This window comes from Aegilops tauschii, chromosome 1 (genome assembly GCF_002575655.3).
Source record: "Aegilops tauschii subsp. strangulata cultivar AL8/78 chromosome 1, Aet v6.0, whole genome shotgun sequence".
NCBI classification, from domain to species: Eukaryota; Viridiplantae; Streptophyta; class Magnoliopsida; order Poales; family Poaceae; genus Aegilops; species Aegilops tauschii.
In genome coordinates this window covers 19,760,452-19,784,681 of record NC_053035.3, presented here as the reverse complement: position 1 = coordinate 19,784,681, position 24,230 = coordinate 19,760,452, and the positions used below count along the sequence as shown (strand labels likewise).

General features: G+C 46.7%; 1 pseudogene; it reads left to right on the top strand.

The window, feature by feature from the left end:
• Nucleotides 1–11,907: 11,907 nt before the first annotated feature.
• On the top strand, nt 11,908–22,699 carry LOC109751919 (putative disease resistance protein RGA1; annotated as a pseudogene).
• Nucleotides 22,700–24,230: the final 1,531 nt, after the last annotated feature.

The following is a 24,230-nucleotide window of genomic DNA, read 5'->3' as shown; positions in this document are numbered from 1 at the left end:
CTGTTTTTCTATGTATTCACACATGTACTAAGTTTCCGGTTAATACAATTCTAGCATGAATAATAAACATTTATCATGTTTTAAGGAAATAAATAATAACTTTATTATTGCCTCTAGGGCATATTTCCTTCACTTTCATCGTAATTATCAATGAGGGGGAAATATCTTGAATGTTGTGCAAAGAAAACAGATAGACAACACAATAAGTTCTGCTAGCACATTAAGTTGACGTATAGCCTTTTCTAGAAAAAAATTCAGGTACAAAAATAGAACATGTCACAATCAAATGTACTGGCACATCAGTGCTTCACATTGATAGCTCAGATTTAACTAGTATCTGAGAAGATTCAGTTGTTACCTCAAATTAGAGCACATCAGTGCAGCCTTTTCTCCCAAAGAAGCAGTGGCCTCGGCCACACGATGGAGTAGGCCCTGTGCCATCCATTATTTCGAGCAACACGGGGAAAGTCTGACGTTGACTCCTATAATGGACGTCGTCGACGTACCCTGGCCCCGGCGTCGGCGGCAGGACTTCGATTGATGGATTGACCACTTCTTCGACATGCACGAACACTCGATACAGGTACATCCCTAACGTGGTCCGCGGCGGCCTTGCTGGCGACGAATAGTGCAACCCTGGTTCCTGCACCGATATCCCAACACCAATCACCTTCAGTATGGTGGACGACTTCTTCATCCATGCCACAACCGTCAGAGCCCAGCTGTCTGGAGGAACAAAAATACTTATGAGCTCACCTCCTAGGTCGTTGATAAGCTCATTCATGGACTCGCTGTTCCAAGCACGTCGAGGCATGTCATGGAAGGTAAGCTTTGTTAAAAAATCAAGCTCAGAGGGCACCGAGCTGTGACGCCCCCGATTTGACCGTACACTAATCATGCACGCAAATGTGTACGATCAAGATCAGGGACTCACGGGAAGATATCACAACACAACTCTACAACAAAAATAAGTCATACAAGCATTATAATACAAGCCAGGGGCCTCGAGGGCTCGAATACAAGTGCTCGATCATAGACGAGTCAGCGGAAGCAACAATATCTGAGTACAGACATAAGTTAAACAAGTTTGCCTTAAGAAGGCTAGCACAAAAGTAGCAACGATCGAAAAGGCAAGGCCTCCTGCCTGGGACCTCCTAACTACTCCTCGAAGCCGAACTCCATGTAGAATCATCCTCGGGGTCTCTAGCTCCTGGACTCCAGCATCTGGTTGCGACAATCAGGTACAGAAAGGGGAAAAGAGGGAGAAAAGCAACCGTGAGTACTCATCCAAAGTACTCGCAAGCAAGGAGCTACACTACATATGCATGGGTATATGTGTAAAGGGGCATATCAGTGGACTGAACTGCAGAATGCCAGAATAAAAGGGGGATAGCTAGTCCTGTCGAAGACTACGCTTCTGGTCATCTCCATCTTGCAGCATGTAGAAGAGAGTAGATTGAAGTCCTCCAAGTAGCATCGCATAGCATAATCCTACCCGGCGATCCCCTCCGCATCGCCCTGTTAGAGAGCGATCACCGGGTTGTATCTGGCACTTGGAAGGGTGTATTTTATTCAGTATCCAGTTCTAGTTGTCATAAGGTCAAGGTACAACTCCGGGTCGTCCTTTTACCGAGGGACATGGCTATTCGAATAGATAAACTTCCCTGCAGGGGTGCACCACATAACCCAACACGCTCGATCCCATTTGGCCGGACACACTTTTCTGGGTCATGCCCGGCCTCGTAAGATCAACACGTCGCAGCCCCACCTAGGCTCAACAGAGAGGTCAGCACGCCGGTCTAAACCTATGCGCGCAGGGGTCTGGGCCCATCGCCCTATGCACACCTGCACGTTGCGTACGCGGCCGGAAGCAGACCTAGCCCCCTTAATACAAGCGCGAGCTTACGGTCCAATGCGGCGCGCGCCACTCAGTTGTTGACGTCAAAAGAGCTTCGGCTGATACCACGACGTCGGGATACCCATAACTACTCCCACGTAGATGGTTAGTGCGTATAGACCAAATGGCCAGACTCAGATCAAATACCAAGATCTCGTTAAGCGTGTTAAGTATCTGCGAATGCCGACCAGGGCCAGGCCCACCTCTCTCCTAGGTGGTCTCAACCTGCCCTGTCGCTCCGCCACAAAGTAACAGTCGGGGGCCGTCAGGAACCCAGGCCCACCTCTACCGGGGTGGAGCCACCTGTCCTTTCAGCCCCCTCATCAGAATCACTTGCGGGTACTCCTCGAGCCGACCCGACTTTAGTCACCACATGTGTCATGAATATAATGTATATAGTATATACCCGTGATCACCTCCCAAAGTGATCACGGCCCAGTAGTATAGCATGGCAGACGGACAAGAGTGTAGGGCCACTGATGGAACACTAGCATCCTATACTAAGCAGTAGGATAGCAGGTAAGGGTAACAACTGTAGCAACGATGACAGGCTATGCATCAGGATAGGATTAACGGAAAGCAGTAACATGCTACACTACTCTAATGCAAGCAGTATAGAGAAGAATAGGCGATATCTGGTGATCAAGGGGGGGGGCTTGCCTGGTTGCTCTGGCAAGGAGGAGGGGTCGTCAACTCCGTAGTCGAACTGGGTAGCAGCAGCGTCGGTCTCGTAGTCTACCGGAGAAGGAGAGGGGGGAGAAACAGTAAATACGGAGCAAACATAGCATCACAAAGCATAACGTGGTAATACGACGTGTCGGGTGTGACCTAACGTATGTCTACACGAATAGGCGAAGGGGGAAATTCAACCGGGAATGTTTTCCCGGTTCTGGACCTGTGCCAGACAGATGACCGGAGGGGGAAAGTTCCATGTTCAGCATGCTAGAGGCATGTGACAAATGAACGGACCGCGTATTCGGATTCGTTGGATTTTTCTGAGCAACTTTCATATAGAAAACATTTTCATCCGAGCTACAGATTATTTTATATGATTTTTGAAAGATTTAACAATATTCTGGAATTATTTATATTAACAGAAAAGGAATATGACGTCAGCATTGCGTGGGGATGACGTCAGCAGTCAACAGACTCGCTGACCAGGGTCAAACCGGGCCTGTGGGTCCAGTGGGACCCACATGTCAGCCTCTGTTAGTCTAATAGTAATTTAAACTAAACTAACAGTCTAATTAGAGGGGTGGGCCCCATATGTCAGTGAGTGTTTAGGCTAGTATAGTTACTTGTTTTTATAAAAACGTTTATTAAACTAATTATCAGAGCGGGGGCCCACATGTCTGTGACAGAAGCTGGCCCAGTCAGTGTTGACCTTAGTCAACTGGTCAAAGTGGGGCACCTGGGCCCACCAGTCAGTGGCTGGGGCCTGCCCAGTCAGCAGTTGACTAAGTCAACAGGGCAGCCGGGCCCCAGGGGCCCACGGGTCAGCGACACAGGGGCGGGGGCCACTGAGCCACGTCGGCGTCGGCGCCGGAGAGAGCTCCGGCGACCAAATCGCGCGGTGGCGCGCGTCGGGGATGGTCGGAAATCGCCGTCCGGCGGCCAAAACAACGGCGGTTGGTTGCGTTCGAACGGGAGCAAGGTTCCGCGTCGATCTACGGCACGAGCGCGAGCTGAAAAGGCCGGTGTCGTGCGCTAGGTCGTCGCCGGCGGACAACGGAGTCGGTTGTCAGTGGAACCGGAGTTGCACAGCACGGGGAGGCGCGCTAGTGGTGGCTCAGGCTCACACGAGCTCTAGGAGCTCGATGCGAGGTTCAGCCGCACGTGACAGTGGCGATGGCCACGGAGGCGAGCTCGTCGGCGGCGATGCGTGCTAGTACCAGTGGAGCGGCGGCTACGGGCGAACGGGGTGCCGCAGGGAGGGGGGAAGGAAACAGAGGCTCACTGGGAGCCTGCAGGTGTGCAATCATGGGCTCGGGGGAGGCTCGATGGAGCGAATCGACGACGGCCGGGGTCGGGGCAGAGGAGGAAGAAGAGGTCGCGGTAGTGCTGCGGGGCTGTCCTGGTCCGCGTGGCTCGGCGGGGAGGATGAGGAGGTCGAGGCAGAGCCTTGGGGCACGTCGGCGAGGCGAAGGTCGGCCGGTGGCCGCGGTGGAGTGCGGTGAGCGGTGACGGAGAGGCGCGGCCCAGGCGGACGAGGAGGGGAGAGAGCGCAGGCGAGAGAGAGAGAGGGAGAGAGAGAGGGGAGTGGAGGTGCCCGAGGCGTCGCGGGAGGTGGAGGCCTTATCCTCTCGCGGCGATGCCGGCGAGGTGATCCGGCGGGGTCTTGCCCCTGTAGCGATGCGGTCGCTGGAACAGGGAAGACGACCGGGGAGGGGGAGTTGGGCTGGCTGGGCTGGGCTGGGCTAGCCGGCCAGCTGGGCCAGTGGGCCAAGGCCCTTGGGGAGCCGGGGGGTTTCCTTTTCTTTTGCTTTCTTTTTACTTTTTATTTATTTTTCTTTTCTGTTTTATTTCTAGTTTCTCTTTTATTTTGTTTTAGCAAAATACCAAAATGGCACCTAATTTGTTGTTACCAAATATGCCACGGCCACATTAACTTGCTACCCAAACTAAAATAGTTTCATAATTATTTAATATTTAAAAGTATTTAAATAATAGTTTTCCCTGATGTTTTATCCATCTAATAGTATTTAAATATTTTATAACGGTTTGGTTTCTCCACCATAATTGCCTATGCATTATTTGGTTCAATCCGAACATTTTAGTTTTAATTGTTGAAAACTTTAATTGTTTTGACTTTAATTCATACTTGAATTTGAATCAGTTTCTAACTAACGCGAGATTAGCAATAGTAATTGAGGTGACGTGGCATTATTAGCAGAGGTTACTGTAGCTTGATTATCCGGGCGTCACAATTCTCCTCCACTACAAGAAATCTCGTCCCGAGATTTAGGAGGGGAGTAAGGGGGGAAGGGATTGGGTCACGAAAAAAAAATCTAACGGATCTTCTCGGTCTTGGTTGTTCTTCTCGAAGAGGTCGATCCATTACTTGAGGTCTTCATTTCTCTGCTTCAGTCCATCATGATGAAGCCGACATCCTTTCCTTGGGAATTCCATCGATCTTACGAAAGAAATAAAGGGTGGGTATTCCGGGGGAACGAACCTCTGGAAGGATGACTATCTGGTTGATAACATCGGGGAAGGTGGCGGAAAGTAACTCTCGAATGGAAATTAAAGACAATATCGAGAGCAAAGTAAGGAGGTATCGTGGGGAAGTTTCGAGCGGGCAGGCAATCGTTCGATGCCTGAAGGGTTCAGAGCAACGGGAATAAGTATTGTGTCTGATACCAAAATTGATGATCTCACGAAAGGTGGCACGTGAACTACATACGAAGCCAAGCGTGAGGAATAACCTTGGGAACAGGGGTGTACAAGAGAGTCAGGTTTCGATCCTGTGGAACTATGGGTTATGGGCCCACCATGTGGTTGTTTTTTTTATAAGAGCAGTGACATCTTGCACGGTCATGATAGCAAGGCATGTCAGAGGGTAGCCTGTCAGTTATATGTCAGCAACATCGTCGGTACCAAGGGCGAGGGACGAAGAGAACCATTTTCCTGCTCGTTGAAACGAGGCGGACCATTAGGCAGAGTTCTCGTCCATCGGTGGCTACCGGGATGTCATCAACAATAGTAACAGGGTCTTGCTGACAGATTTGTACACCGAGGTGTTTACATAAGCAGGAGAATATTACTGCTTAGATCATATAGAACTCAAGAAGGGTTAAACAAAAGAATGGAAAGGAAAATATCATTATCAGATTAAACAGAACAATGGAAAGGAAAATGTGTTTAAACACATATTTCAAGGGTATATTCTCCCCAAGGATAAGCAGAGCATGATATCCATGTCGGGATATAACGTAGAAAACCCTTTAGGAAAGAGGAGAGAAATTTCATGACATTACCCATACAACGGTGTTTGGATAAATGATAAAAGAAAGTTTAGCATGGTGCTTCAAAGGTTCCTGTTGAAAATCGGAGTACCATAGACATGCTTCGAGATAGCATTGACATGGTCAACAGGTGAAGATCAGACTTTGGAAACAAAAAGGATCCATCAGGAACAACTTATAGAATAAGTCTTATAATTTCCTCATGGAAGAATAGCTAACCTTGCTAAAAGGGAAAACTTATAACAATAGGTCCTCCCGCCAGGTGTGCTGGGTATCATCACCTTACCGGGTCATAAATAGGCCAATGTTATAACTCTTGGAAATATGTTCCAACCATCATATCTGACCGAGATTCAGATCTGATTGGTGTCAGGATACCTCAGACTCAGGATGTCTGAGAAGAAAAGTGCAACACAAATAGATGGGATGACATAGTAAGATTCTCGGGAAATGAACTATGAAAGCAAGTTCCGAAACAAGAGTTCATCATTAAACCAAGGAGAGGATGAGGGGGTGGCTGATGGACTCAGCGACAATTCCTCGAGATTTCCAAAACGAGGGATTTCCACACTTAAGTGAACAAGGAGATAACATTTGTCAGATCAAATGATATAGTGAGGTATGCTCGAGGAAAACATACTCAATTAAACATTGGTTGAAAGGTGCACCCGAAATATGGGCTTAGGTAGAATGATCAATGTTAGAACGGTGATTCGATAACCAATGGTCTAAGAATGAAATATCGACCATTAACTTCAAGGCAATAGGGTTGCTAGAAGTTTTGAAGTCGCACATCATAGTTCAATTGTCGGTTTTCCGGTTAGAAACAACACGGGGATCAGAAAACAAATGGAGATGGCGAGAAGTATTACTATATCAAGAATTCTCAAGAGGTGGAGAAATTCTCACAATATCCTTGACATAAAAGATGGTAATACTCCAAGGTAGAACATAACATAAGCTGGTTAGCAAGGAGCTCCATAACATGATCAAGTTTGTGATGAAAGGAATGTAAGGATGTTGTCGATGGTAACTCAAATTACCAAGGAACGAGGATGGCACTTATCATCAAGAATTCCATTGATATCCTGGAAGGAGTCAAAATGTTGATGATGATCACGACATTTTGTTGTCGAGGGGATCCACGAAGAAGCAATTTATCAGCGACTGCATCAAGCAAAAGGACTGATGCAACAAAATATTATTGGAGCCACAGATACTACACAAACTCGGGGTCAAGTTTGTTGTTCGAGGTGAAACGATATGGCGAGGAAAATCGACGTAAGCTTAGCTCATCGTCGAAAGTGGTGCTCCGGGAATAAGGACCAGGTAGCACAGTTAAAATCATCAAGATAATGATATAGCCAAACATGCTAGGAATGGCGTGATCGGGTACAAACCCGTACTTAAAGAAGATTACTAAGAGTTGTTGAACCGTAGTGCGGTCTCGGTTCAGTTATCGGTGTCTTTGCGTGATTAATAATTCAAAGCCCGTGAAAAATTGGAATCAGTGAGAATGTAGCACTTGATGAAGAACTCATAAGAAGTTATGCAGTTCCATGATAATCTCGAGATACCAGGGGGTAATACTCGACGACAGATCAAGGTAAAGGTTGGACTAGGGTATTGCTTTGCAGAAGACAAGTGCTTAAACTTGCACGAGAAATGGTGCTTAAAGGAGAACATGGTCGGAACCACGATTGCAAAAGGCCAGATCCCAGATATAAGATGAACTTATACCAAGGTAATAATTAATTTAAGAGAAGCTTTTAATGATAAGATCTACATCGTGTCCATGGGCATGAACACAGGGTTCAAGGTCGACTCCCACTTGTTCAACGCATAACCTTTCATTTACCTCTCGTATTTCGAGAATGACATTAGTTGTTGAAAGTTTTTACCTGATGCAATACCAGATAAGTATGACCCGTGAAATCTTTCGGGTTCACACGGATTAGGGAAGGCGTAGGTTCAACCCATCGGGGCATCGTAGAAAGATATACTACAAACTTTAGGAGTAAATAACACAAGCTCAAAAGTAGAGCATGGTTGACAAAGCAGAGGATACAATTTACCAAAGGCATTATGTATCCGAGGAAAAGCTCACAGGCTTATTGAATATGAAGGACGCTGTCGGATAAAATCCAACAAAGGATCTGGTGGTCCACACGGGATCTGACGTGAGCCACGGTACTCCACTAGAGGAAGAAGAATGCTAGGAGATCAGATTGAAGAAACAACTGACTAACTCAAAGCTCAAAGGCAAAGGAATTATGATTTCCAAATCAAGGGATCCGAAGCAATGCTCTGATTAGGGATGGATATGTTGAATAGCCTTAGGGATACAATCGACAGTAATTTGATTAGTCGAGAACCAGCTCCTGTTCAAATGACATCTGAGCCGGAAGGATGAATTCTAGGATTCGACTGAGGAATGCGAGCATTCGCAACAAATTGAATCAACGGACTCAAAATGATAATGACAAGAGATGCCAATAAGATTATAGACTTATGGGATTAACCATAATGCAAGCAAGTAAGAATTTCAAGAGCAATAGGCTACTCAGGATTTCGGAAGTCCAAATAGTATTTTGAAGACTTTTGTGAAATACATGAATCAACTGGGGATGAGCAAATATCCGGTGAGTGCTAGAAATTATCCATAGTGGTATTCATGTGGCAAAGAACAGCAAGGCAGTAAGCTCAAAGGATTCTCGGAGCAGCAAAGAGAATTTCGGGGTATCTTGTAATAACAAGATCAACTGGGAAGCATTGTAGGAATGTCGAGTATACGTGGTTATCCACAGGGGTTTATCGATGGAAGGGAATTGCAAAAGCAATGAACACAAGTTCTCGGGTTATCAGCGGAGAGTATCTTCAGGGTCTTCATGTGCAGCAGACGATCATCAGTAATAAGGGACTCTCCGGGTGAAAGCGATAACGAGATCCTAATTTTAGATTTAGCAAAATTCACTTAAACTGAATAGAAGAGAGATCGGAGTCCCAGAGTATTGACAAGGAGTAAAAGATCCTAATACCACCCAATGGCGACGTGGGCCCGTAAGCCACACAACCATGTTAGTAAAAGTTTTTCACTGACTAGACTCGACTTCGGCCAAGGAGTTGGAAAGGGGGATTCCTACAGGCAGTCGGCTCTGATACCAACTTGTGACGCCCCCGATTTGACCGTACACTAATCATGCACGCAAATGTGTACGATCAAGATCAGGGACTCACGGGAAGATATCACAACACAACTCTACAACAAAAATAAGTCATACAAGCATTATAATACAAGCCAGGGGCCTCGAGGGCTCGAATACAAGTGCTCGATCATAGACGAGTCAGCGGAAGCAACAATATCTGAGTACAGACATAAGTTAAACAAGTTTGCCTTAAGAAGGCTAGCACAAAAGTAGCAACGATCGAAAAGGCAAGGCCTCCTGCCTGGGACCTCCTAACTACTCCTCGAAGCCGAACTCCATGTAGAATCATCCTCGGGGTCTCTAGCTCCTGGACTCCAGCATCTGGTTGCGACAATCAGGTACAGAAAGGGGAAAAGAGGGAGAAAAGCAACCGTGAGTACTCATCCAAAGTACTCGCAAGCAAGGAGCTACACTACATATGCATGGGTATATGTGTAAAGGGGCATATCAGTGGACTGAACTGCAGAATGCCAGAATAAAAGGGGATAGCTAGTCCTGTCGAAGACTACGCTTCTGGTCATCTCCATCTTGCAGCATGTAGAAGAGAGTAGATTGAAGTCCTCCAAGTAGCATCGCATAGCATAATCCTACCCGGCGATCCCCTCCGCATCGCCCTGTTAGAGAGCGATCACCGGGTTGTATCTGGCACTTGGAAGGGTGTATTTTATTCAGTATCCAGTTCTAGTTGTCATAAGGTCAAGGTACAACTCCGGGTCGTCCTTTTACCGAGGGACACGGCTATTCGAATAGATAAACTTCCCTGCAGGGGTGCACCACATAACCCAACACGCTCGATCCCATTTGGCCGGACACACTTTTCTGGGTCATGCCCGGCCTCGTAAGATCAACACGTCGCAGCCCCACCTAGGCTCAACAGAGAGGTCAGCACGCCGGTCTAAACCTATGCGCGCAGGGGTCTGGGCCCATCGCCCTATGCACACCTGCACGTTGCGTACGCGGCCGGAAGCAGACCTAGCCCCCTTAATACAAGCGCGAGCTTACGGTCCAATGCGGCGCGCGCCACTCAGTTGCTGACGTCAAAAGAGCTTCGGCTGATACCACGACGTCGGGATACCCATAACTACTCCCACGTAGATGGTTAGTGCGTATAGACCAAATGGCCAGACTCAGATCAAATACCAAGATCTCGTTAAGCGTGTTAAGTATCTGCGAATGCCGACCAGGGCCAGGCCCACCTCTCTCCTAGGTGGTCTCAACCTGCCCTGTCGCTCCGCCACAAAGTAACAGTCGGGGGCCGTCAGGAACCCAGGCCCACCTCTACCAGGGTGGAGCCACCTGTCCTTTCAGCCCCCTCATCAGAATCACTTGCGGGTACTCCTCGAGCCGACCCGACTTTAGTCACCACATGTGTCATGTATATAATGTATATAGTATATACCCGTGATCACCTCCCAAAGTGATCACGGCCCAGTAGTATAGCATGGCAGACGGACAAGAGTGTAGGGCCACTGATGGAACACTAGCATCCTATACTAAGCAGTAGGATAGCAGGTAAGGGTAACAACTGTAGCAACGATGACAGGCTATGCATCAGGATAGGATTAACGGAAAGCAGTAACATGCTACACTACTCTAATGCAAGCAGTATAGAGAAGAATAGGCGATATCTGGTGATCAAGGGGGGGCTTGCCTGGTTGCTCTGGCAAGGAGGAGGGGTCGTCAACTCCGTAGTCGAACTGGGTAGCAGCAGCGTCGGTCTCGTAGTCTACCGGAGAAGGAGAGGGGGGAGAAACAGTAAATACGGAGCAAACATAGCATCACAAAGCATAACGTGGTAATACGACGTGTCGGGTGTGACCTAACGTATGTCTACACGAATAGGCGAAGGGGGAAATTCAACCGGGAATGTTTTCCCGGTTCTGGACCTGTGCCAGACAGATGACCGGAGGGGGAAAGTTCCATGTTCAGCATGCTAGAGGCATGTGACAAATGAACGGACCGCGTATTCGGATTCGTTGGATTTTTCTGAGCAACTTTCATATAGAAAACATTTTCATCCGAGCTACGGATTATTTTATATGATTTTTGAAAGATTTAACAATATTCTGGAATTATTTATATTAACAGAAAAGGAATATGACGTCAGCATTGCGTGGGGATGACGTCAGCAGTCAACAGACTCGCTGACCAGGGTCAAACCGGGCCTGTGGGTCCAGTGGGACCCACATGTCAGCCTATGTTAGTCTAACAGTAATTTAAACTAAACTAACAGTCTAAGTAGAGGGGTGGGCCCCATATGTCAGTGAGTGTTTAGGCTAGTATAGTTACTTGTTTTTATAAAAACGTTTATTAAACTAATTATCAGAGCGGGGGCCCACATGTCTGTGACAGAAGCTAGCCCAGTCAGTGTTGACCTCAGTCAACTGGTCAAAGTGGGGCACCTGGGCCCACCAATCAGTGGCTGGGGCCTGCCCAGTCAGCAGTTGACTAAGTCAACAGGGCAGCCTGGCCCCAGGGGCCCACGGGTCAGCGACACAGGGGCGGGGGCCACTGAGCCACGTCGGCGTCGGCGCCGGAGAGAGCTCCGGCGACCAAATCGCGCGGTGGCGCGCGTCGGGGATGGTCGGAAATCGCCGTCCGGCGGCCAAAACGACGGCGGTTGGTTGCGTTCGAACGGGAGCAAGGTTCTGCGTCGATCTACAGCACGAGCGCGAGCTGAAAAGGCCGGTGCCGTGCGCTAGGTCGTCGCCGGCGGACAACGGAGTCGGTTGTCAGTGGAACCGGAGTTGCACAGCACTAGGAGGCGCGCTAGTGGTGGCTCAGGCTCACACGAGCTCTAGGAGCTCGATGCGAGGTTCAGCCGCACGTGACAGTGGCGATGGCCACGGAGGCGAGCTCGTCGGCGGCGATGCGTGCTAGTACCAGTGGAGCGGCGGCTACGGGCGAACGGGGTGCCGCAGGGAGGGGGGAAGGAAACAGAGGCTCACTGGGAGCCTGCAGGTGTGCAATCATGGGCTCGGGGGAGGCTCGATGGAGCGAATCGACGACGGCCGGGGTCGGGGCAGAGGAGGAAGAAGAGGTCGCGGTGGTGCTGCGGGGCTGTCCCGGTCCGCGTGGCTCAGCGGGGAGGATGAGGAGGTCGAGGCAGAGCCTTGGGGCACGTCGGCGAGGCGAAGGTCGGCCGGTGGCCGCGGTGGAGTGCGGTGAGCGGTGACGGAGAGGCGCGGCCCAGGCGGACGAGGAGGGGAGAGAGCGCAGGCGAGAGAGAGAGAGGGAGAGAGAGAGAGGGGAGTGGAGGTGCCCGAGGCGTCGCGGGAGGTGGAGGCCTTATCCTCTCGCGGCGATGCCGGCGAGGTGATCCGGCGGGGTCTCGCCCCTGTAGCGATGCGGTCGCTGGAACAGGGAAGACGACCGGGGAGGGGGAGTTGGGCTGGCTGGGCTGGGCTGGGCTAGCCGGCCAGCTGGGCCAGTGGGCCAAGGCCCTTGGGGAGCCGGGGGGTTTCCTTTTCTTTTGCTTTCTCTTTACTTTTTATTTATTTTTCTTTTCTGTTTTATTTCTAGTTTCTCTTTTATTTTGTTTTAGCAAAATACCAAAATGGCACCTAATTTGTTGTTACCAAATATGCCACGGCCACATTAACTTGCTACCCAAACTAAAATAGTTTCATAATTATTTAATATTTAAAAGTATTTAAATAATAGTTTTCCCTGATGTTTTATCCATCTAATAGTATTTAAATATTTTATAAAGGTTTGGTTTCTCCACCATAATTGCCTATGCATTATTTGGTTCAATCCGAACATTTTAGTTTTAATTGTTGAAAACTTTAATTGTTTTGACTTTAATTCATACTTGAATTTGAATCAGTTTCTAACTAACGCGAGATTAGCAATAGTAATTGAGGTGACGTGGCATTATTAGCAGAGGTTACTGTAGCTTGATTATCCGGGCGTCACACGAGCCCCATCCTGGGTGCCACCGATCAAAGCTCACCAGTGCGCCATCGTAGAACAAAAGCCGGGAAGATTCGAACACACGACTGCAGTCGAAAGTTGTCCGGAACCTGAGGAAGAAATCAGCCGGTGGCGGACAGACTTCGATGAGCAAGTCACTTATTTGGATGTCGTGCACAATGCCAAGAGCTTTGACAAGGTCGTCCGACGAGACGAGAGGTCAGTCGTCGTTGATGGTTACCATCAGCACTTTGCCGGCAAACTGGTCGTCAAGCGCCGACATGCCACTGTTGAGCGACAACACGCAACGCCCGAAGGCAGGACAGACCCCAGGATCTCCGGCTCGGAGATCCATGCTGACCGGCGACATGATAGTGCACATGAGTACAGAGAGTACAAGAGGGGGATTTGGGGGAACTGGAGTAGGAATCGAGATTCCAGATGTGGGGGCGGGAGTTTGGGGATGAAAAGGTAGCATGAATTTCGAACACGCACCAATATGCTCTCGGCGGGCAAGCGCATGAAAACACCGGTGGCGCCCACATGTCGGCCAAACAGTCATTTTTCTTTCTTTTTAAGAGTGCCCGGCCTGAGAGTCCTAATTGACCTGTTTGGCATTGCAGTACTACTCGGCCCATATTCAACGACACCTCACTGGCCCAAACAAGTGTACATCATCGAAAAGACACTAAGCTCAAATTATAACCTGAAAAAAGGAGATATACTCTGAACACTGGAGAATGGTAATGCCCTGATTTAGCCCTCCAGCTGTTCGAGACAATAAACATTTCGAAACAACGATATATACAACATTCAAACACTGACTAGTGACTAGGACTGACATAAACGGCAAGACATGATAGTTCATAAGAAGTCTTGCTACACCATCAAAATGCACACATCTGCAGCGCTCAAACTCTCGTGATCCAGACGAGAATGACATTCTAAAGAGAGGCAAATATTACATTGTAAGAGTGACATAGACAAGGATGAACACATGACAAGGAGTCTGCATAACAAAAGAGAACTACCCATCCAGAACAAGCAGCAAAGACAACAAGTCATTCGAAGAGGGATGATCCAACACCATCATAATTTGCAGCCCCGCTTCAGTCACCGGTGATTCGGAGACACCAGAACTCCACCCTTTCGACGCAACAGCCCAATTACCTATCAACTTGAAGGCTTGAACCACTTCACTGCCTGTCAGACTTGAGACATCCAAGGCAACTTAATCCAGATGCAGGCTGTATCGTTGACAATCAGGGGAGTTTGCTCCCAAAGTCCTAGGGCTCGCTGGGTAGACACAGTTTTCCCTAGCAAACAGAGCCTCTCTGCCATCATGGTCCTTGCCAACGTTGATCTCCTGGTTAATCGAATAATTGGGTCTGAGAAACAGAGAGTGGGAACCAAGGTTGTTTACCCGCCTCCAACTCAAAAATCCTGAAGGCCCCAACAAGCTGGTATCCTGCTCATAGACGTAATAGCCACTCTCCAGATACTCACGTATTTCACGGTGCTTGTACACAATGGGGTTTTTACAATATAACTTTTCCGGCTCATGTGTGTGAATGATCATCAGTCTTTTGTTGTCGTCTGATCGAGCGAGGAACCATTTGTGCTTCTCTAATTTTGGCAAAGGTGGTGTGATTACAAAGGGTAGTAACTGTAGGGACACGGCATCATATCAAAAAGGACACGCATTGTTAATGTCAGATCAGCATTGTTCAATGTATGAGTAGGATAATGCAAAAAACAGGATTGGTCTGTCCCTGGGAGGAAAATACAAGAAAATGTATACTGTGTTCAAAAATATAGAAGTGACATGCATGGTTATACTCATGTTATCTCGCAATCGATTATTCACAGGAAACTACCATGTCATGCATGTTATGTAATCATGTTCTATCCTCACGAACAAATTCTTCAAGGAAACTAACAGACCATGCATTGTTATATACTCATGTTCTGTGGGCAAAATTCTTGTGAGGATATTATTCTAGCCATTGATTGTTGAAGGGCGAATATAGGTATGTACACATGGTAAGCATTACAGGATTTCAATACTTCCAAATATAGAGTTCTCCATATGCACATTTACTTCCCTCATGTATGGTTAGATGAAACCAATAGTGTGATGCATGTTTCTTTATCATGAAAATGAGGAAACTAACATGGCTATTGATACACACTCACATTTAGTACTATATAGATTACTATAAAGTTAGGAGAATATCCTTATCTTCCTAACCGTTAGATTATTCAAGGGTACAAATTGGCTATAATGACATGGTCGCAATCGCATGAATTAACTCATTCCAAATATAGCTGACTGACTGCGTCTCTAATACATTCCATAGTTCTACTCAAATTCTTCTCAAACATGGGTCACAAAAAGTTTAAACGGTGTCATGGCGTTATCATTAACATCAGACGAAAACAACTTACACGCGTCGTCCCAGCAATACGTGGTGCCATTTGCTTTGTCAATCGCGTAGATGATGCCATTGTGTTCAATAGCATTACAAAAGTGTGTATCATCTTTGATGATCCACTGCAAGGTGAGTTGTCTCCAGCTAAAGAAGGAACCAGCGGAAAGATAGGCGAGTCCGCGGTCGAACAAGGCAATTAGCTTGAAGTCTGCGTAATCTGCTTATAATGTGGGCACTTGGCAGATTACAATCTTCTGCAAAACAAGGTCCGTCCAACTGACGACGTAATCTAAATAACTTGGACCACGACGGTAAACCCTATATAATCCAACGTAGGAAGGATAATCTCATGGGAGGTGTGGAAGTTCATGAGAACCAACTTTTTCCGGTCTTCTTTGACGGCAGCTATCCAGTGGGAGTTCATGCTGACCGAGTACATACAGGCCAAGAAGTTTCAGGTGATGGTGACCGAATCAAAGTCGAGGGGCATGATGTACGGCGACCCATTACATACCTACGAAGAAGTTTCGGTTAATGAAGGTCGGATTGAAGTCGAGGGGCATCATGTTCGCCTCCGTATCATGGTGAGCAAATCTTGCAAGACGAGATAGCAACAAGCAGGGTGTCTTGAAAAGCCCAGGCCTCGCTTCGACGATGGCCGCGTGCATGTCCCTCGAGCATGCAGCCAGCCGCACGACACTCAACATATCCATACATGAACAACAGAGGTCGAGGATGTCACTGGGCAGATTGCTCCAGTCGCGGCTCATATGGATGCTGCACGGCTCACGTTCGGCCATGGAGGAGTTTGGAAGGTTGGGTTTTTGGGTGCTTCATTTACAGGGGAGAAGGCTCTCGGTGATGGAGCGGCTAGCGAGGGAATAGTGGTACTGGATGAGGCGAGTGAGGCGAGGGTACGTGGGGGTACTGTGAGATGATGAAGAGTGACCTCAGGATCTCCGACGAGATGGACATGCAGATGGAGTGGTTCTAGGGGAGAGGGAGACGAGGCGAGGCATGCTATACAGCGGCCGTGAAAGTGACTGCACAGTGCACAAGGTGAGGCTAACTTTAGTAACACGAACACGCCGTCTGGACTGGTGTCACCTCGGGGGCAGGGTCTTGTCACTTCACTGTAAGGACCGGATCAATAATATTTTGACCATCAAGTGTAGCACAGTTGTACTACTACTAGTACTGACATACGGAGTAGTATTGTATAGCGGAAACAGGTCTCACGTGCTAGCTTGCCTCTGGGTTCACTTCATCCTCCAGGTAGCATGCCTTTGGGTTCACTTCATCCTCCAAGTAGAACCAAATTCTCGAGCATGCAGAAGCGCGAAGGAGGGCTTTTTCTTTTTTAGGATAACCGCATATTCCTTAACAAGAAAAGGTTGTGTCTCGCAGGCACGCGCCAATATCAATCCGAACCAGCTACGACACATTTTTTTGCAAAGAGATGGATATGTTTTATATCTGTTCGTCCACCGAAGTAGGTTTTGCGTAGGTCCCACCTGTCAGGAGGGTGCAGAAATAAAAAGGAATCATAAAATGTTTCGCCATGGTAATTCGAAAGAGTGACCTCCACTAACAAGTGGCACATGTAGCGATAGAAGGATGGGCACGTACACGGACACTGACCACTCCTTAGTACGCTACCCGCATAGTTGAGACCGTAACCGACAACCCAAGGGTTGTTCAGGAGTGGGTCAACAATGTATCCAACTCCCTCCAAAAAGTGGAGATGAAGGTCGTTGGTCTGGACGCAGAGTACACGGAGCGTGCCAGGGGAAGATCCAACGCGCCGCTGTGCTTCAGCTGTGCCTCGAAGATGAAGTTTTGGTGTATCACATCATGCACGCGCCCTCCATACCAGGTGAGCTCCACGATTTCATGTCTCAGGAGGACATATACTTCTTTGGGGCAGCCATCGAAGGGGACAAAGAGAAGCGGGCGCCGTACACCTTGACTTGGAAAACATCACTGACCTACAAACTAGAATTCCTGTAGATGATTGTGATAAAGAAACACCATCCCTATTCGATGTAGCAAATTCTGTTCTCAGAACAAATCTTGAGAAGGGTGACGAGACACTGGGATTAAGATCGTCTGGATAGGAGAATTATCCCTTGACCTATGAGCGGATAAAATATGCTGCCCTCGATGCCCGTGTGAGTTTCGAGATAGCTGCAAGGTTGAAACAGCTTGTTGCGAAGCCGTCTCCCAAAGAAAATAGCTGCAAGAAGAAGGAGAAGAAGAAGAAGAAGAAGAAGAAGAAGAAGAAGAAGAAGAAGAGGGAGTATTTGCCGTCGCCCGTGGTATAGCTAGCCCTCAGCCCCTCCTCCCTTTGCTCGGCTTCGAGTGTGGCGAGCCGGTCGGCATGACGAGCGGTGGGAGAGGATGAAAAGGGAGTATTTGCACCAGGGTGTTGGGGCTGGACAGCGACAATGAGCTGCACAAATTCACCGACACAGCAAATATGCACACTACACAGCCCCCTCCACTTGTGATGAATTTTGAGGATAGCTTCAACCAACAAGTAAGCAGCGGAATAACACAAACAACATGCATATGTGACACAGGATTTAACGTGGAAAAACCTCCTCAACTTGAGGAGTAAAAACCCACAGCTGTGGACCGACCGGTCCATACAACTTCACTGAGAATGATGAGTACAAAGTATTCTCTAGAACCTCTAGAGAGATTAACAACACATTCTCCACGTTGCCAACCGTCAACAGCAATAACAGCCACAAGAGGCAAGAATTCAGGAAAGCAGGGTTTACACAGCTTCTGTACGCTTCAGTGTTTTGCAAACTGCTCTTAAACCACTGAACAAAAGAACACCAAATTTTGTAGACAAGTAGACACACGAGTTTCTGATATCCCCTTCAAATTTCAGCTCAATCGGTCATCGTTTGCCTACCCAAATTGTTCGTCTTCCAAAACTGCTCTGTTTTGAAACTACAGCAGTCAGAGCTGACAAAACCACTCTCAAATCTGATGCTACACTGACCCAACAGAAGGGCATTATAGATGGATGAACTATTTCCTCTCTTGCAAAAATTATATTTCCTCCCTATGTACATTGATATAGATAAACTATTTCACTGGTGTGCATGTCTTTGGAACAAGTGTACTCTGTGTACATAGTCCGCTGGACTATAATGAACTATTTATCCGCCTAGTTTTCTCTACTACTCCTCCTTGAAGTGATTGGTATGCAATGCATGTGTCAGTAGACATCACAGCTTGTCCATGGAAGTTGAACTACGGCGACGTTTCTACCACTGCCACACATGATTCCCACGACGCCGCTCCAACCCACAACCACGTCCCCAGACATGCGCCTCACCCCTCGCGGCCCCACCACTCCTCTGCCTTTGCGTGCATGACATGTGGGCTAGCTGAACTGCGGTGACCATCAACTTTCTACCACAGCTACACGCGATTCCCACGTCGCCGCTCGTACCCATGACACCACACGTCCCCCGACTTGCGCCTCACCCCTCTCGGTCCCACCGCCCCTCTCATTTTATTAGAATGACATGTGGGCCAGACGCATTTGGGATCCACATGTCATTGACTCAAAGACAGGTGCACTAAGCCGATGAAGCTAGGTCCCTTGGGCACCGAGAGGGAAACGTAACTCCTGCACCAGGCCTCGTGGTGCTCCCGCAGCACGAACTCGTGCCAAACTTGTAATTTATTTCTTACTACTACCAATGCGCCGGCCCGTGCGTTGCAAACTTGAAATGGATTCAAAGTAGTACAATAATACTTGTTCACAAACTTGAAATATAAACACTCTAGTTTTGATATACATATATCAGTAAAAATAAATTATGCTTCGTTCAAGACATATTCCTTGGGTTGTTTTGATGAGGTGAGCGGCGGGTGTGGCTGGTTTCAAGATAATAATAGATTTTGTAGCGTGGCACGGCATCCGGTGCACCTAAGCATCTAAAAAAAGTGGAGTGCACTCCAAAGATATTTACATGCTCCCATTTAGTGGAGTGCACTCTAAACACATTATCTATTTATTTTTCTCTAGCATTTCCTAGCCATGCAACCATGCCACATAAGCTAGTCATGCATGCAATCCATAAATTGCAATATACTCCAGCATGCAATGCCGCCACAACATCTATTTATGCCTATTAGTCATACTCCCTCCATTTCAGTTTACAAGTCCTACGCGTATACCTAGGTTGCCAATTTTATCACCCTAATATAAACTATATAACACAAAAATTATACCTTTTGAAAATAGAACATCTGAAGTTTATATTGGTATATTTTTTGTAATATATGACTTGTATTAGGTTGATCAAATTGACGACCTAGGGATACGTGCACGCCCTATAAGCTGAGAGAGAGGGAGTAGGTTGTTTTTTGCATTAGTCTTGATCCTTCACAGTTTGGTAGAGTTATGATAAATCCAAATATTAATGTTCCATAAAACTAAACTCCAAATGTCCGCTAGAGCCGAGGCAGAGGACGTACGACGGGGGCGGTGGAGGCGTCGTAAGAGGAGGAGAGCTCGAAGGATAATCTTGCACATCCACCCATAAGAAAAATTAGATCATGTTCATAAGCAGGCCATGGATATGGGCTTGCACCAAGCAGCGTGGAAGTTTGATAAATCAGTTAGGCCAGAAACAACTACCTACTTTAATTGTGTGGAAAAAATGGTTGGTCGTGAAAAAGAAATGAAGGAGTTGTTGGGAAAACTAGGAGTTCGTGGACTAAAGAGAGGAAGAACTTAAAGCAAAGCAAGAATGACAGAGTTTCCTGTGTTATCCATTGTTGGCATGGGAGGTGTCGGAAAGACAACAATGGCCCAACAAATCTGCAAGAATACAAATGTGAAGAATCACTTTGGCCCCATAATTTGGACATGTGCTTCAGATGACTTTGACACAAAAAGGTTAACGAAAGCGATTATAGAGGCTTCGGAGGAGATGCGTCATCTGATAATCTGAATGTTCTTATGGGTAAACTAGAAGGTCGTGTCAAGTCCAAAAAGTTTTTTGCTTGTCCTTGATGACATGTGGGATGATATCTTGAAGGATGACGTGGCAGGGTGGAAGAGCTTGTGCATGTTTGGAAAATGGCGTTGAAGGAAGTAGGATTTTGGTCACCACGAGATTTCCCGAGGTTGCCGAGCTAGTTGGCCCTATGAATAATTATGAATTAAATGGCTTAGAACCATTGGTATTCCGGGATTTCTTCAAATTCTGTGCATTTGTATCCACGAGTTCTTGCAACGACCAGGAGTCATTGGAGGGCATTGCTAAAGACATTGTTCCAAAGTTGAAGGGTTCCCCGTTAGCTGCCAACACATTGGGATGGAGCTGAGTACAACACATTGGGAAAATATAAAGGAAAGTGAACTCTGGCAATTAAAACAAACAGATACTGACATTCTGCCAGCCCTTCGACTGAGCTATATGTACCTACCGCAGAAACTGAAGAGATGCTTCTCAATCTGTGCAATGTTTCCCAAGGATCACAAATTTGGGAAGGATTTTCTAGCTGATATTTGGATTGCACACCGATATGTGGAGGGGCCCCAAGAAGCATCAATGTGCTTTGATGCCCTTGCAAATCGTTCATTCTTTCAGAAAGCATCACCACAGAGTGTTAAGTACTATGTAATTCATGATCTGATGCATGATACAGCACAGCTAGTCTCAAAGGATGAGTGCTTAATTATAAAGCATGCTAGTGACCTAGCTAAAGTTCCTTCAGATGTTCGTCATCTATCAATATTCACAAACGGAAATGTTCAGTGTTCTGAATTGAAGAGCATACGCGACAAGAAAAATTTGAGGTCCCTAGCATGCAATGAATCATATAGCAAAACAAAAGATTTTGAGCCTGTGATAAACTGTTGGTTCAGGGAGCTACGGAAAATCCGTGTATTGAGTTTTAAACTTTCCGGAGTACGACAACTACCTGAGAGCATGGGCAACTCAAAGCATCTGCGTTACCTTTCTTTACTTGGAAGTGTTACTTTCAGCACATTTCCATTATCAGTATGTCATCTGCATCATCTGAAAATTATAGACTCTGGCAGTTGTGTGATTGAAAAGTTTCCTGCAGGCTTCACTGACGTCCTCAGCTTAGAGAAGATCAATTCAAAGAGTTTTAGTTATAGCAAGGACCAGTCTGGCAAACTCTGCCTAAAATGGTCCCATCTGCTGAAAAGTCCTGAGGCGGTGATAATGGAAAACCAGATGGAAATGTTACCTCACTGGAATCTCCAACATTTGCAGGTAAAGTACTACCGAGGTGAATCTTGCCCTAGCTGGCTCCAGCCCAACCTCCTGCCAAGGTTACGTTCTCTTGAATTTATGAATTGTGTCAGTTTGAAGAGCATACCATTCTTTCTCCAGTTAGTTGGGTCACTTGGCAATACATCACGGTCAGATCGACAACATTAATCGTCTTGAAGAGTTAGTCATAACAGGATGTGGTCAAATCAATTGGCAAGGCTCGGTGGTCTTACCTACTTCTCTTAGCAAGATAGACCTTGAGAGACCGGGCTATTCCATGGATCGTTTCATGAGGGGCTTCCTTGACCTCACCTCCCTCACTTATTTGAAAATACATCGCTGCGACTCGTTGACAGCTATTCCCTTGCATGTGTGGAGAAGCAATCTTCCATCCCTGGAGGTACTAGATATCTATTTTTGCAATAACCTTACATCAATAGTCTCTGAAGCAAGTAGTAGCAGTAGCACCACCAATGGCGGTATTAAAGGATTGTCATCCCTTGCTAAGATACGTATTACATGGTGTCCGAAATTATTGAGCTTGCATGAATTCCTGCAGCCAGATTGTCTACCTGCCGTGAAGAACATTGAGGTTTCCTTTTGTAAAGAGTTGATATCCCCCTCTGTTGATAGGCTCGACGGGTTGCAGCAGTTGACAATTGAAGGTTCTGATAAGTGTAATATGGAGAGGGCAATGATATTACCATCCTCTCTTAAGAAGCTCAGCTTGAAGAATTGTCAGGGCATAGAATCCATCAACCTCGCCAATGGCCAGTCGGCAAGTTCTCCAGTGTTGGAGAAACTTGTCATTGTCAACTGTTCAGACCTCAAGTCCATTGGTGGTGCAGAAGCTGTTGATAAAATAAAGACATTGTGTATATGTGGGTGCAACGAGCTCAAGGAAATACGACAGCCACTCCGTCGCTGATATATATGTACAATGACGGGCAATTTAACTACTGTATGCACATCATTTGTTCTTCAGAGTTTATTGTTAGATAGCTGCATGTTAATCTCCCTATGTTGCTCCTGAAAAATAAAATAGATTTAGAATTTTCAGCTCATTAACCTTTTTCATTTGTCTAGCCTGGTTGGTACTTCTGATGATGAAATCATAAATTGGAACATGAAGAACGGCGCCACCTTCATTCAGAACACACGCTAGGGGAGCCCGTAATCTCATTTTCTTTAGGAGATGAAACCAGATCAGATGTATATCATGCTGGGTTGTTGGACGAGTGCGAGGAATACAAATTAAGGGCACTTTGATGCTCCAGGAGCTTGCTAGTATCATGTATATCAACTGTAGCAGCAGCGCAGTTGCTTGCTATGTTATGTATCAGCGCAGTTGCTTGCTATGTTATGTTCCGGTGGAGAAATTATATTTCCTGTTCCAATCCAACTTATTTACCGTATCTTCATCAACCTTACCAATTCGTTATTGTAAAATTATGTGCGACTCAGAACATAACAATTCCTGCTTGTTATTTACTTGTAGCAATATGTATCGAAGTATATTATTAAGACACAACACTCGTTCGTCTTTTGGTAGTTCTGTGGTTGCTCAAATGTAATGGCAATGTAAATTTGCAGTTAGAGAGATACTACCTCCGTACCAAAATATAAGACGTTTTTTAGGCTTAAATACCATATCATAACGTCTTATATTTTGATACAAAGATAATAGTACCCAAGTCTTTTCAAGGAGGACTACAAGGAGCCATGGAAAGAGGTTGAAGTTCATACTCTGAACATTTCAGCGCCATTGCAAGGACGTTGAAGCTGTTTGCGTTCAGTGAAACTGATAGTCGGAGCTGCCCTGTTACGTTATTCCAAGACTGAAGGGAAGGAGATCGAGCGCTACGGGTGGGGCCGGGGCCATTGGCCATTGAAACAACCCTCGGGCAAATCATCAAACCCCTAATAAAGTGTGGCAAATTATCTAATCATCCGTGGCTAGTGTTGCCAAAAACTACAACTTTCGCTGTTTTGCAGCTCGTGACAAAAAACTACCATTTGGGGGTAATTTTTCGCAGAGAACAACCAGGTTGCACTAGTTACCGTTTGGGCCGAAACTGATCGCGATTATGACAGGGATGGACCCCCTGTGCCTGTGCGGCTTTCTGCTGATGGCGCCTCTCATCAGACATGAGAGCTAGGCTGTCTGATCACCTGCGAGTCCTACTCCTGCTCTTTTTCATCTTCAACACAATGACTGCTGCTGCTGCTCTTTTATAGAACCTGTGGGACTTACCATTTTGCTGAAAGTATGTTCTCTAGCTGCGCTTTTCAACATAAAACTCACAATTTTGAAGAATGTGCCGACTTGGGAGATGATCATCTCAAATACAGTACATAGACAACCTTCTGCTTGTAAAATATCCAAGTCTTGGGAGCGCTTTTAGTTACAAGCCTTCGAGAAGGAGATCGAAAACTGAGGCTTCTAGAGACACTACTCCATCTAAGGAGACTAGCAGGATTTGACACTGATGAAACCCAAGGGTTTCAACTAAACATGACTCACACGAAAAGGC